Genomic DNA, 14,695 nt, shown 5'->3' with positions numbered 1-14,695 from the left:
GGTTGGATGCCGAGCTACTCATGTCCCATTCCTCATCCTCAGTGATCTCACTGAAGGTATGTTCTTCCCCCCAGCCACGTACAACACCACGGGTACCAGATAGGTGACAACGAGCACCCTGGGATGCCTGTTGTGGTTGGGCTTCCTCCTCCTCCTCAAAGCACATTCCTCCTCTGACTCCTCTTCCTCACAATCCTCTTCCAGCGTTGCCGCAGGTCCAGTAAGCGATGCTGATAAGGCTGTTTCTGGTGGTGATGGTGACCACAACTCTTCCTCTTCACGCTCATCTACGGCCTGATCCAGCACTCTTCGCAGGACACGCTCCAGGAAGAAAACAAATGGTATGATGTCGCTGATGGTGCCTTCGGTGCGACTGACTAGGTTTGTCACCTCCTCAAAAGGACGCATGAGCCTACAGGCATTGCGCATGAGCGTCCAGTAACGTGGCAAAAAAATTCCCAGCTCCGCAGACGCTGTCCTAGCACCCCAGTCATACAAATAGTCGTTAACGGCTTTTTCTTGTTGGAGCAGGCGGTCGAACATTAGGAGTGTTGAATTCCAACGTGTCGAGCTGTCGCAAATCAAGCGCCTGACTGGCATGTTGTTTCACCGCTGGATATCTGAAAAGTGCGCCATGGCCATGTAGGAACGCCTGAAATGGCCACACACCTTCCTGTCCTGCTTCAGGACGTCCTGTAAGCCTGGGTACTTATGCACAAAGTGTTGTACGATCAGATTACACACATGTGCCATGCACGGCACATGTGTCAACTTGCCGAAAGTCAATGCCGCCAACAAATTTCTTTTGTTGTCACAAACCACTTTGCCTATCTCCAGTTGGTGCGGAGTCAGCCACTGATCCACCTGCACGTTCAGGGCGGACAGGAGTGCTGGTCCGGTGTGACTCTCTGCTTTCAGGCAAGTCAACCCCAAGACGTATCCGGGATGTGGAATTGTAGCTGGGGAGCTGGGGGGGGGTGCTGTTGATGTGGAGCAAGACGCAGCAGCAGGAGAGGACTCAGCTGAGGAGGTTATGGAAGAGGATGGAGTAGGAGGAGTAGAGGAGGTGGCAGCAGGCCTGCCTGCAAGTTGTGGTGCTGTCACCAACTCCTCTGCAGAGCCACGCATTCCATGCTTGGCAGCCGTCAGCAGGTTTACCCAATGCGCAGTGTAGGTGACCCTGACCATGCTTTGCAGACCAGATATCAGTGGTCAGATGGACCCTTGCCCCAACACTGTGTGCCAGACATGCCATTACTTCCTTTTGCACAATCGAGTACAGGTTGGGGATTGCCTTTTGTGTAAAGAAATTTTGGCCGGGTACCTTCCACTGCGGTGTCCCAATAGCTACAAATATTTGGAACGCCTCAGACTCCACCAGCTTGTTTGGTAAAAGCTGGCGGGCTAAGAGTTCAGACAAACCAGCTGTCAGATGCCGGGCAAGGGGGTGACTTTGTGACATTGGCTTCTTACGCTCAAACATGTCCTTGACAGATACCTGACTGTGGGCAGATGAGCAGGAACTGCTCAAGGCGAGAGATGGAGTGGCATATGGTTGAGAGGGGGCAAGGAGGACAGCAGTGGTTGATGTGGCTGAAGATGCTGGACCAGAAGGAGGATGGCAGCTTTGAGTTTGTATGCTGCTGTACTCATGTGTTGATCCCATAGGCGTTTGTGATGTGCGATCATGTGCCTTCACAAAGCATTTGTACCTAGGTGGGTGTTGGACTTCCCACGACTCAGTTTCTTTTGGCACAGGTTGCAAATGGCATCGCTGTTGTCAGAGGCAGACACACACAAAAAATGCCACACTGCTGAGCTCTGCAATGACGGCATTCTGGTGGTGGCAACAGCATGCGTTGATTGGCGTGCTGTCTGGCTGACCCCGGGTGCCGATGCATGCTGTCTGACTGTGCCACTAGCTCCTTGCGACAACCTCCCCCTGCTTCCAACTCGTCTCCTCCTCCTCCTCCTCCTCTCTGTCTCCCCATCTGAACTTTCCCTCTCTTCTTCTTCTCTTCTAGCGGGCACCCACGTGACATCTACGGACGCATCGTCATCATCAACTGCTTCACTTGTATCTGACAACTCAGCAAAGGAAGCCGCAGCGGGTACAACATCATCATCATCACACCGTATGTCCATGTGTGTAATGCTTCCTGACTGAGACATATCCCTGTTATCTACATCCTCTGGCAATAATGGTTGCGCATCACTCATTTCTTCCAACTGATGTGTAAATAACTCCTCTGACAGATCAAGTGAAGCGGCTGTGGTGCTAGTGTTGGTAGTGGTGGCAGGCGGGTGAGTGGTAACTTGAGAGGTGCCCGAAGCTATGCTGGAGGAGGATGGTGCATCAAGGTTCTGAGCGGAAGCTGTAGAAGATTGGGTGTCCTGTGTTAGACAGTCAACTATGTCCTCAGAACTTTTCGAGTTCAGGGTACGTGGCCTCTGAATACTGGGCATTATTCCTAGGGCCAAAGGGAATCACAGCACCATGACCACGACGGCCCCTGCGGGGTGGCCTGCCTCTGCCTGTCATTTTTTTTTCGATTAGTGGTACTATGCGTGCAAGCTACTGTGACAACAGATATGAGTGGCACTGTGCACTGGCAGAAGTTGGCGTTTTAAACCTGACACACACACTTGCAGACAACTAACTGCTATTCAATCTATTACAGTCAAAATTGTATTTTTTTTTTTAAATGTACACTACTATTACACTAGATATGAGTTGCACTGGTGTGAGACTGTGCCCTGGCAGGCCCTGAAACGCACACGTGTGAAGGAAACTGACTGCTATTATTTCACAGTCAAATTTCTAGTTTTTGTTTTAATGTACACTACTGTTACACCAGATATGAGTTGCACTGGTGTGACACTGTGCCCTGGCAGGCCCTGAAACGCACACGTGTGAAGGAAACTGACTGCTATTATTTCACAGTCAAAAAAGTGTTGTTTTTTTTAATGTACACTACTGTTACACCAGATATGAGTTGCACTGGTGTGACACTGTGCCCTGGCAGGACCTGAAATGCACACGTGTGAAGGAAACTGACTGCTATTATTTCACAGTCAAATTTCTATTTTTTTTTTAATGTACACTACTGTTACACCAGATATGAGTTGCTCTGGTGTGACACTGTGCCCTGGCAGGCCCTGAAATGCACACATGTGAAGGAAACTGACTGCTATTATTTCACAGTCAAAAAAGTGATGTTTTTTTTAAATGTACACTACTGTTACACCAGATATGAGTTGCACTGGTGTGACACTGTGCCCTGGCAGGCCCTGAACGCACACGTGTGAAGGAAACTGACTGCTATTATTTCACAGTCAAATTTCTAGTTTTTTTTTTAATGTACACTACTGTTACACCAGAAATGAGTTGCACTGGTGTGACACTGTGCCCTGGCAGGCCCTGAAATGCACACGCGTGAAGGAAACTGACTGCTATTATTTCACAGTCAAAAAAGTGTTGTTTTTTTTAAATGTACACTACTGTTACACCAAATATGAGTTGCACTGGTGTGACACTGTGCCCTGGCAGGCAGGCACTGAAACGCACACGTGTGAAGGAAACTGACTACTATTATTTAACAGTCAAAAAAGTGTTGTTTTTTTTAAATGTACACTACTGTTACACCAGATATGAGTTGCACTGGTGTGACACTGTGCCCTGGCAGGCCCTGAAACGCATACGTGTGAAGGAAACTGACTTCTATTATTTCACAGTCAAATTTCTAGTTTTTTTTTTAATGTACACTACTGTTACACCAGATATGAGTTGCACTGGTGTGACACTGTGCCCTGGCAGGCCCTGAAACGCACATGTGGGAAGGAAACTGACTGCTATTATTTCACAGTCAAAAAAGTGTTGTTTTTTTTAAATGTACACTACTGTTACACCAGATATGAGTTGCACTGGTGTGACACTGTGCCCTGGCAGGCCCTGAAACGCATACGTGTGAAGGAAACTGACTTCTATTATTTCACAGTCAAATTTCTAGTTTTTTTTTTAATGTACACTACTGTTACACCAGATATGAGTTGCACTGGTGTGACACTGTGCCCTGGCAGGCCCTGAAACGCACACGTGTGAAGGAAACTGACTGCTATTATTTCACAGTCAAAAAAGTGTTGTTTTTTTTAAATGTACACTACTGTTACACCAGATATGAGTTGCACTGGTGTGACACTGTGCCCTGGAAGGCCCTGAAACACACACGTGTAAAGGAAACTGACTGCTATTATTTCACAGTCAAAAAAGTGTTGTTTTTTTTTAAATGTACACTACTGTTACACCAGATATGAGTTGCACTGGTGTGACACTGTGCCCTGGCAGGCCCTGAAACGCACACGTGTGAAGGAAACTGACTGCTATTATTTTACAGTCAAATTTTTTTTTTTTTTAATGTACACTACTGTTACACCAGATATGAGTTGCACTGGTGTGACACTGTGTCTTGGCAGGCCCTGAAACGCACACGTGTGAAGGAAACTGACTGCTATTATTACACAGTCAAAAAAGTGTTGTTTTTTTTAAATGTACTTTACTGTTACACCAGATATGAGTTGCACTGGTGTGACACTGTGCCCTGGCAGGCCCTGAAACGCACACGTGTGAAGGAAACTGACTGCTATTATTTCACAGTCAAATTTCTAGTTTTTTTTTAATGTACACTACTGTTACACCAGATATGAGTTGCACTGGTGTGACACTGTGCCCTTGCAGGTCCTGAAACGCACACGTGTGAAGGAAACTGACTGCTATTATTTCACAGTCAAAAAAGTGTTGTTTTTTTTAAATGTACACTACTGTTACGCCAGATATGATTTGCACTGGTGTGACACTGTGCCCTGGCAGGCCCTGAAACGCACACGTGTGAAGGAAACTGACTGCTATTATTTCACAGTCAAATTTCTAGTTTTTTTTTTTTATGTACACTACTGTTACACCAGATATGAGTTGCACTGGTGTGACACTGTGCCCTGGCAGGCCCTGAAACGCATACGTGTGAAGGAAACTGACTTCTATTATTTCACAGTCAAATTTCTAGTTTTTTTTTTAATGTACACTACTGTTACACCAGATATGAGTTGCACTGGGCTGACACTGTGCCCTGGCAGGCACTGAAACGAACACGTGTGAAGGAAACTGACTGCTATTATTTCACAGTCAAAAAAGTGTTGTTTTTTTTAAATGTACACTACTGTTACACCAGATATGAGTTGCACTGGGGTGACACTGTGCCCTGGCAGGCACTGAAACGCACACGTGTGAAGGAAACTGACTGCTATTATTTCACAGTCAAAAAAGTGTTTTTTTTTTTTAAATGTACACTACTGTTACACCAGATATGAGTTGCACTGGTGTGAGACTGTGCCCTGGAAGGCCCTGAAACGCACAAGTGTGAAGGAAACTGACTGCTATTATTTCACAGTCAAAAAGTGTTGTTTTTTTTAAATGTACACTACTGTTACACCAGATATGAGTGGTGGCACTGGGCAAGTGGGCACAGTATACGCTGTGAGCCTGACACACAGGCACTGGCAGTCAGGCAACTGCAATTAGATTACACTGGAAAAAAAAAAAAAGCAGACTGATGTTCTAGCCCTAAAAAGGGCTTTTTGGGGTGCTGTCCTTACAGCAGAGATCAGATGAGTCCTTCAGGACTGTAGTGGACACTGAATACACTAGCCTAGCTATTGATTTCCCTATTAAATCAGCAGCAGCTACACTGTCCCTCCTCTCACTAAGAATGCAGCTTCCGAATGAATCTAAAATGGATGCTGTCCAGGAGGTGGGAGGGTCTGGGAGGGAGGGTCTGCTGCTGATTGGCTGGAATGTGTCTGCTGACTGTGAGGTACAGGGTCAAAGTTTACTCAATGATGACGAATAGGGGGCGGACCGAACATCGCCTATGTTCGCCCTTCGCGACATCACTACCTCTTAATTATTTACTGTACACACACACTATATACCGTTTTTTTCGTCATTAAATGGGCTTTCTAAGATACCATTTACTTTAAAAAATTATAAAATATAATGAAAAAATTGAAAAAACACACTTTTTCTAACTTTGACCCCCAAAATATGTCACACATCTACAACCACCAAAAAACACCCATGCTAAGGGTGAAAGGGTGAATTAGGTAGCTTGTAAGGTTAATTTTAGCTTTAGTGTAGAGACCAGCCTCCCACCTGACACATCCCACCCCCTGATCCCTCCCTGACCCCTCTCAAAGAGCTCTCTTCCCTCCACTCTCTTCCCTTCCCCACCCCCCAATGGTCACCCCCATCTTAAGTAGTGGCAGAAAATCTGCCAGTATAAAAATATTTTTTTGTTTGTTTTTTTAATTTATATTCTGCAATGTAGGATCCCCACTTACCCCCCCAACCTTCCTGATCACACCCAAACAGCTCTCTAACCCTCCCCCCTCTACCTATTAGCTGACATATTAGGTACTTGCAGCTGTCTGCCAGAACCCAGTTTCCTTTATGTTTTGCTCTTTTTGTTAGATAAATAAATAAAAAACGTTTTCTGTAGTGTAGTTGTCCCCCCTTATTCCCCTACCCCCTCCCAGGTCCCTTTCCCGAGGCACATATCCACTCTTTCCCTCCTTCCTACTCACTAAAAACTTTTTCTGTAGCAGTCTAACCCGATCCAGCCCCCTCACGCCCCTTCCCGCCCACTCCTGCCCCTCTCATGCCCCCTCCAGCGATGGTCTACAGAGTGGCCCTCTCTGCATCGGTTACTGCCTAAAGGGTATTGCCCTATGCCTCAATATCGAGGCATCGCTGCAATACCCTGAGAGTGGCTGGAAGCAATCACAAGCTCTTGCAGGGCTCAATTTGACTGAGGACATACGTACGTCCTTGGTCGTTAACTGCCATTTTTATGAGAAAGTACATAGCACGTCCTTGCTCATTAAGGTGTTAAATAACCCTGGGTACATTTGATTTGGGGTGATTGACAACCCCTACTCATATGCCATTAGGCTAGTGTGAGCGCAGAGGGCAGAATTGCACAAGCAAATGCTTGTGTAATGTTAAATACAGGCAGCGTGTTGCTGCATTATGCTGCCCGCATTCTGTGATCCTTGGTGAACAGGTTGGCGTAAGTGAACACTGTTTGTCTGGCAGTTGATAAATGGTGACCTAAGCTTCCAGGGAGTAAAATGCACAGAGCTGGTGTAGTTTTAATTGCTTGGGGCAGAGCAACCTGAAGTGTTTAGCTGCATCATCAGTTCAATAATCAGTATGAGGGGTAACCGTAAAGGGAGCTTTTCTGCCAATATCTTTCTTTCTTTACTAATGTTTGCAGCTCCTCCCCCTGACATTCTCCACCACCAAAACACAAAAATTGTCTGTGCTTCCCTCCTCTCAGCCCCACGCACAATGCTGTACAAAGGGCACGCAGCAGTGACCTCCCTTCCCTCCTCCTCCAACCTACCCAAGCATGGTGCTGTCAAACGCTCACATCATCCAGCATGCAGCTATTGCTTCAGGCAGGGGACCAGAGCAGCACATCAAGGTAAGAGGAGAAGGCTTTAAGTAACATCAGTTTATTTTTATTTGGATTTAGTTTCTCTGATGTGTTCTCCTGAACAAATGCTCCCAGCCGCCCCTCCCCAACTTAAAGCACAACACAGAATTTTCTTTTAACTATTTTACTTCTAGAGGTGATGAAGTGAATTATGCTGAATTATAAACACAAATATGGATTTGTTCAAACGTGACATAAGTAAAATCAAATCTATTTCAATTATTTTATTTCTACTCATCCTCCTCGTCCTTTTCACCTTTCTTCCTCCTCTTTTTAATCTCTCCTCTCCAGTCTCACTGTCTCTCCTCAATCTCAAATTTCTACCATCTGTTTTTTTTTGTTTCTCTCCACTTTTTATCCCTTCTTTATCTCTCTTCTATTTTTATTTGCATTTATGTGTTCTAATTATTGTAGGGTTGGCAACTTTAAAAAGGTTTGGTAAATTAAAAGATTACTGCTAATGTGGGAAAGCATTAACTTAACATTTGGAGCATGCTACATTTGCAATTGTCTTAAATTTGTCATCAGGAGATCTTTGTTTTTACAAAAAAGTAGACCTCAACTCACTAAAGTCCGGCACCCCTGATCTAAATATTAAAAGCAATGCCTAAACTTAAAAATCTGTAGCACGTCATATATTATTTTTGTAAACCTTGGACAATTGATATTTTGTTGGAACAATAATAATAAAAACTACAAATGGGTGATAACAATAATATATCTGTCTATCCTTCCTCTCTCTGTCTTTTTCTTACTTTTTAATTGACATATACAGCCATTAGATACATGGCGATGGCCTTTAAGTAAGGCTTTGGGAACTAGGGTGATACTATCATATCTGGACTGCTTTCTATTTGTATCATTAAACAACCCACTTACACACCAAACAAAATCATCTTTAGAAGAAGTGTTGCTGTGGCAAGTTCAGCCTTAATTTACCTGTTGTTTTTGATGGAGGCTCTAGACAAATGGGAGTCCGAGGTGATTCAGCTTTTTCATGACCACTCCTGCAGCCTGGAGAAAAGATTGGGTGAAAACTTTGAGGAGCTAACAGCATGTTCCTACAATCAAATGCAAGCTGGGGATCTGCCTAATGGCTATCACTCTGAACACCCTGAGATTTACTATGCACCATGACAGCTGTAGGGAAATACATAACCCAAGCAATGGGAAATGACTTACAGATCACTTTTGTGAAGAGAGATCTCCAGTAGGGATTGCAGATACAATATTGCATTCTGATGTGGGCATTGCCATGAAGGAAGAGGGAGTACATAAATCTACAGAGAAAACTGAATCAGTGGAAATTGAAGATATGGCTCATAATACTGGCCAATTTCTAAGAGGTGTAATGTATAAAGGAAAGCAATTTATTTTTTGCCCTGTATAGTATTAATATTATTATTATAAATCTTTTTCTACATGTTGGTTATTGCTTTCAGTGAGTGCTGGGTTTTATACTTGTGACATACTTTTATCTACTTATTTACTATAATCCTACTTCTAAGGTACATAATGAGGCAAAATGAACATTTATCTATGTGTCATAGAGTTTGCGCCTCTTGATTGCTCTCCCCACTAGGGCTTACTTTCCCCTGTTTAGGCTATATTTAGGTTGTCACATTTACTTAGAGGGGATTAGATGTTCCTACCAAGTCAGGTGAGACTAACAGTTAAGAGGGTACACTAACAAAATAGGAACTTTTTTCTTTTGCTCTTTTTGACTAAATGAAGGATTATAGGCACTACTGTCATTAGTTTTTATCGACACTGTTGTGTCTTAGATGTATTGTTAATTTGTATTGACTTTACCCTATTTCTTAAACCTCAATTAAAATATATACTTTTTAAATAATGGTATATTATTTTAAAATTTTATGATTTTTGTGAAGCATTTTCCCATGGCATTCATAACCTCTCTGTTTCTTAAGCTATAGACTAGTGGATTTAACAGTGGAACCACAGCAATATACAGCAAGGAGAGAATTATATCTAGTTTTTCAGAATTTTCAGACTTTGGTTTCATGTTCATACTTAGAGAGGTCCCATAAAATAAAATGACAACCATGAGATGTGAGGAACAGCTGGAGAACACCTTACTTCTTCCAGTTGAGGTCTGAATCTTAAGGATGGTCGATATGATGTAGATATAGGAGGTTATTATTAGTGCAAAAGGACAAAATCCCACTAATACACCAACAATCATTGAATACAACATAATGTATGTGGTGTCACTGCAAGAGATCTTTATCACAGTTTGGGCATCACAAAAGAAGTGGTTAATGTCTTTTACATCACAGAATTTCAAATTAGTCACCATCAAAGTAAAAAAATAATGATGCAATGGTTCCAAGAAACCAGGAGGAAGTGGTTAAAAGGATACACAACATTTTGCTCATGATAAGTATATAATGCAGAGGAATACATATAGCCACATAGCGGTCATAAGCCATGGAAGTCAGTAAAAAAAAATTCTACAGTAACACAAGATGCAAAAAAAAAATCTGTACAATACAGCTTGTTAAAGAAATGCTGGTATCTCCGGTGACAATGGTGACCAGTAGTTTGGGCAAAACTGTAGAGACGTACACAATGTCGTCAACTGACAGATTGCACAGGAAGAAATACATTGGTGTGTGAAGTTGAGACACCAGGCCCACAGCTGTAGTAATCATTAGGTTACCAAGCACAGCCAACAGATACGTGATAAAAACTCCTGTAAATACTACAGCTTGGTTGTTTGTAGAAGCAAAAAATGACACCAGGAAGAATTCTGTTAGTGATGTGTTGTTTTTTACAGTTGTACTTGGGATATTTCCTTTGGTAAAAGAGAAACATTTTTTGTTATTCTGTCATGGAGATGTTATTTATTTTATCATTTTGTCCTGAATAATTCTGTAAACATTACAATTGCTTGTGTTCTGAATCTGTCTATTAAGAACAAAAATAAATTGTGCATATAACAGTATGGGTATGTTGATGGGAGTCCAAAGAAATTTCTCCAGGGGGGGGGGGGGGGGGGGCAAGAATCTGAAATATGCTCAGACTATATATATCAGGAATGTGCACTCTTACTTCTGAATCATCTGCCAGGGTGCTAGTGGATATTTATAAAGCAATGAAGAAACTTGCACTCTCTGGTTCTATTTCAAAATATCTTTACTGTGATAGTGTAACATTTCAGGGATAATATATCCCCTTCCCCAGACAAAGGTAATACTAAGTGAAACATATTTATCATCAAACAAGTACAAACCCCACCCCCTAATTAGATAAAAAAAACACCAAAATGGTTACCAAGGTGACCACTACGTTACAATATCAACAAACAAAATGTCTCCAAACAGTGTCATTATATATACACTGTCTGAGTATATTCTAACATCCTAAGGGAAAGTGACTCTATTTACAGGCAGGGGAGAGAGGGAGAAACATGGTATACAGACGCATTGGAACAACATACAAACCCTACATAAACGCAGCTAAACCTCAAATGGCAGGGACCTCAATCCACTACCGGTTAGGGGAACAGTGGCGGTAGTAATATGCTGAAACCTATTTAAAACCAAATAGATTGCATAGATCTACATATACTCACCCCCCATAGGTTCATGGCAGTCCTCCAAATGATAATCTGTAAACACCGCTCACAAAAACCGGAAGTAACACTCTAGTCCGGTAGTACATCATGTGGTAGGCATCCGCCTATCCCATCAGGGCATCCAGGTTGTCATTGGGATAATCGCACACTGAATAACAAGCTATATTAAGCAAACCTGGAAATAAACAGCAATCAATGTACAAAAAACGTTAGTAAACTGGCAATAACAAATCACCCTACTCAGCACCCCCAGGACACAAACAAACTTATAGTTTAGTGGAGGACTACAGTGCTTGTCTAAATGCTACGAAGGTTGATACATGGTGCTACTGGTTATACCTAAACCAATAAGGGATCTAAGCAGTGCCACGATAGAGCTCGACCTAAATAAGGCTATATGGGCGTACGTAACAACCGGCATATGATAAGTACAAATACATTAGATCCTAGTAGCTACATCTGTTATAAATAAGCTAATAGGTGAGTCCAAGGCACATCTAACAAAGGATACCCCTACAAAGGAAAGATTACGCCTAATAATGCTCCAAAACTACACCACCGCACAAAGAAAGGTCAGCACTATATGGATACAAACAAATTATGAACAAACCCCAACTCTCATACAGACTAGCACCATTACTAAGTAACAATAGATGATACATATTACAAAAAAGAGGGGTGGAGATGGGGGAAATCTAACACTACCAAAAACATATACATCGGGAACCTGTAGATGACAGATAAAAGAGGCGCCTAATGGGACAAGTATCGTCTTGAGCAACAAAAGGAGACAAAACATGCGGACCCCCCACAGAGTATTACTCACAAGAGAGGCGGTACAAACGTGTACCCAGACAGGCAAGACGGAACCAAAAGTCGCCCGTCAGACAAGCGTACGCTCAATACGCTGGAGGCAGACGTCACTCAGCGGGCAGCGTCAGGGTAGACCCAGCAGGGGAGCCAATGGGATTGATGGAAACTCGGCACAACGGACCTCCGAGGAAATAATCAGGAACAATAATAAGTTGCACCAGCGGCAACAAAAATAGAAGTCAGGCAGGTGTGATATACTCAAGGATATATTTATTGAGTATAAACAGATAAAAACATGCGTCCAGCAACGCGTTTCTCAACATATAGTCGTTTCATCAGGCTGATACTAATACATGGGTGTACCTGCTCTATTTAAAACACACCTGGACCAATCACAAAGCTCCAGCTACTGACACACCTCCGTAAAAAAGAGCATTGTGATACGATGTTAATCATAGTAGGAGGTGTCCAAGGAGCCGGAGCTGAGGATGGACTGGGAACAAAAATAATGACATGCTCACAAATAGGAAATACATTTGTAACATTCCGGATCACAGTAACTAATCTATAATTAATCTATCCATACAGAAGTAAATAAAATGCATATCATACAAATAGTAAATATTCCTAAAAAAGCATAAGACATATTTAAAAACTAATGTATTAGATCATTCAAAAGTTAAAATTGTAAAAATCAGTTGATATAATTATTAAAAAAGTATCAAGATATCCTAATATCCGAGTATCATTTAAACCTCTAATAAGGGAAAGTGATAAGTAACCTGAATGGCACTATTGGAATATCGAGATTAAATGCCAACAGTCCAATCTTGTTAGATAGAGAGAGGCTGGATAAAAAATAAGGGGGTAGGAAGAAAAAGCAGCATAGTCACAAAAGAGGGGAAAAATTAAGGAGGGGAAAGACTAGAGAGACCATCAGAAAATCAGAGGGGCATATATAGTGGCATTAAATGTCCAGTGAATATCTGGGTCCTAAAGGCAACCTACTAGTAGTAAAACTAGACAAGAACAACTAAAATGCTAAATCAAATATGTTATAAATCACTAGTCACTGGCTAAACTAGGTACTAAGATATGAGTTGAATTGGTGAATTGGGAGTCTGCTACAAGGCTCTAGTGGTTAGCCCTGGTTAGTGAAAGGCTGCTAAGTCAATACACAAATTTAACCCATCTGGATGCATGCATTTCAGAACATGGATCCAATATGTTTCTCTTTGTCTTAATCTAAAATACCTATTATATATATGGGATTTAGGTACATGTTCTATAGGGGTCACAGAGAAGCAATTAGTATCACCATTGTGCATGGTGTTACAGTGTCTAGAGACACTATGGTTCTTGTAATTCTTCCTCATGTTACGTTTATGTTCAGACCACCTTGTGCTGAACCGCCTACAGGTACGGCCCACATATTGAATGCCACACACACAGGTAAGTAGATATACAACATAAGTTGATGCACAGGAAACATGACCAATGATAGAATATGATCTATTAGTAATATTAGATCGAAAAGTTTTTTGTTTGGTGTCAATCGAATGACACATCTTGCATCTGCTGGCTCTACACCTAAATGAACCAAAAATTGGTGCATTAGGCTTAGGTGTTATGAGAACTGGTTGTCTCTTATGTTTAACTATCTTGCTGGGAGCTAGCACACTAAAGACCTTGCTAGCTCCCAGCAAGATAGTTAAACATAAGAGACAACCAGTTCTCATAACACCTAAGCCTAATGCACCAATTTTTGGTTCATTTAGGTGTAGAGCCAGCAGATGCAAGATGTGTCATTCGATTGACACCAAACAAAAAACTTTTCGATCTAATATTACTAATAGATCATATTCTATCATTGGTCATGTTTCCTGTGCATCAACTTATGTTGTATATCTACTTACCTGTGTGTGTGGCATTCAATATGTGGGCCGTACCTGTAGGCGGTTCAGCACAAGGTGGTCTGAACATAAACGTAACATGAGGAAGAATTACAAGAACCATAGTGTCTCTAGACACTGTAACACCATGCACAATGGTGATACTAATTGCTTCTCTGTGACCCCTATAGAACATGTACCTAAATCCCATATATATAATAGGTATTTTAGATTAAGACAAAGAGAAACATATTGGATCCATGTTCTGAAATGCATGCATCCAGATGGGTTAAATTTGTGTATTGACTTAGCAGCCTTTCACTAACCAGGGCTAACCACTAGAGCCTTGTAGCAGACTCCCAATTCACCAATTCAACTCATATCTTAGTACCTAGTTTAGCCAGTGACTAGTGATTAATAACATATTTGATTTAGCATTTTAGTTGTTCCTGTCTAGTTTTACTACTAGTAGGTTGCCTTTAGGACCCAGATATTCACTGGACATTTAATGCCACTATATATGCCCCTCTGATTTTCTGATGGTCTCTCTAGTCTTTCCCCTCCTTAATTTTTCCCCTCTTTTGTGACTATGCTGCTTTTTCTTCCTACCCCCTTATTTGTTATCCAGCCTCTCTCTATCTAACAAGATTGGACTGTTGGCATTTAATCTCGATATTCCAATAGTGCCATTCAGGTTACTTATCACTTTCCCTTATTAGAGGTTTTAATGATACTCGGATATTAGGATATCTTGATACTTTTTTTAATAATTATATCAACTGATTTTTACAATTTTAACTTTTGAATGATCTAATACATTAGTTTTTAAATATGTCATG

General features: G+C 41.9%; 1 pseudogene; it reads right to left on the bottom strand.

Annotated features, from left to right (window-relative positions):
* Positions 1 to 9,417: 9,417 nt before the first annotated feature.
* Positions 9,418 to 13,980, bottom strand: LOC128636723 (olfactory receptor 1G1-like; annotated as a pseudogene).
* Between the last annotated feature and the right edge of the window lie 715 nt (positions 13,981 to 14,695).

Source organism: Bombina bombina, chromosome 7 (genome assembly GCF_027579735.1).
Source record: "Bombina bombina isolate aBomBom1 chromosome 7, aBomBom1.pri, whole genome shotgun sequence".
Classification (NCBI taxonomy): domain Eukaryota; kingdom Metazoa; phylum Chordata; class Amphibia; order Anura; family Bombinatoridae; genus Bombina; species Bombina bombina.
The sequence above is the reverse complement of the archived record's forward strand: the minus strand, read 5'-3'. Positions and strand labels throughout refer to the sequence as shown.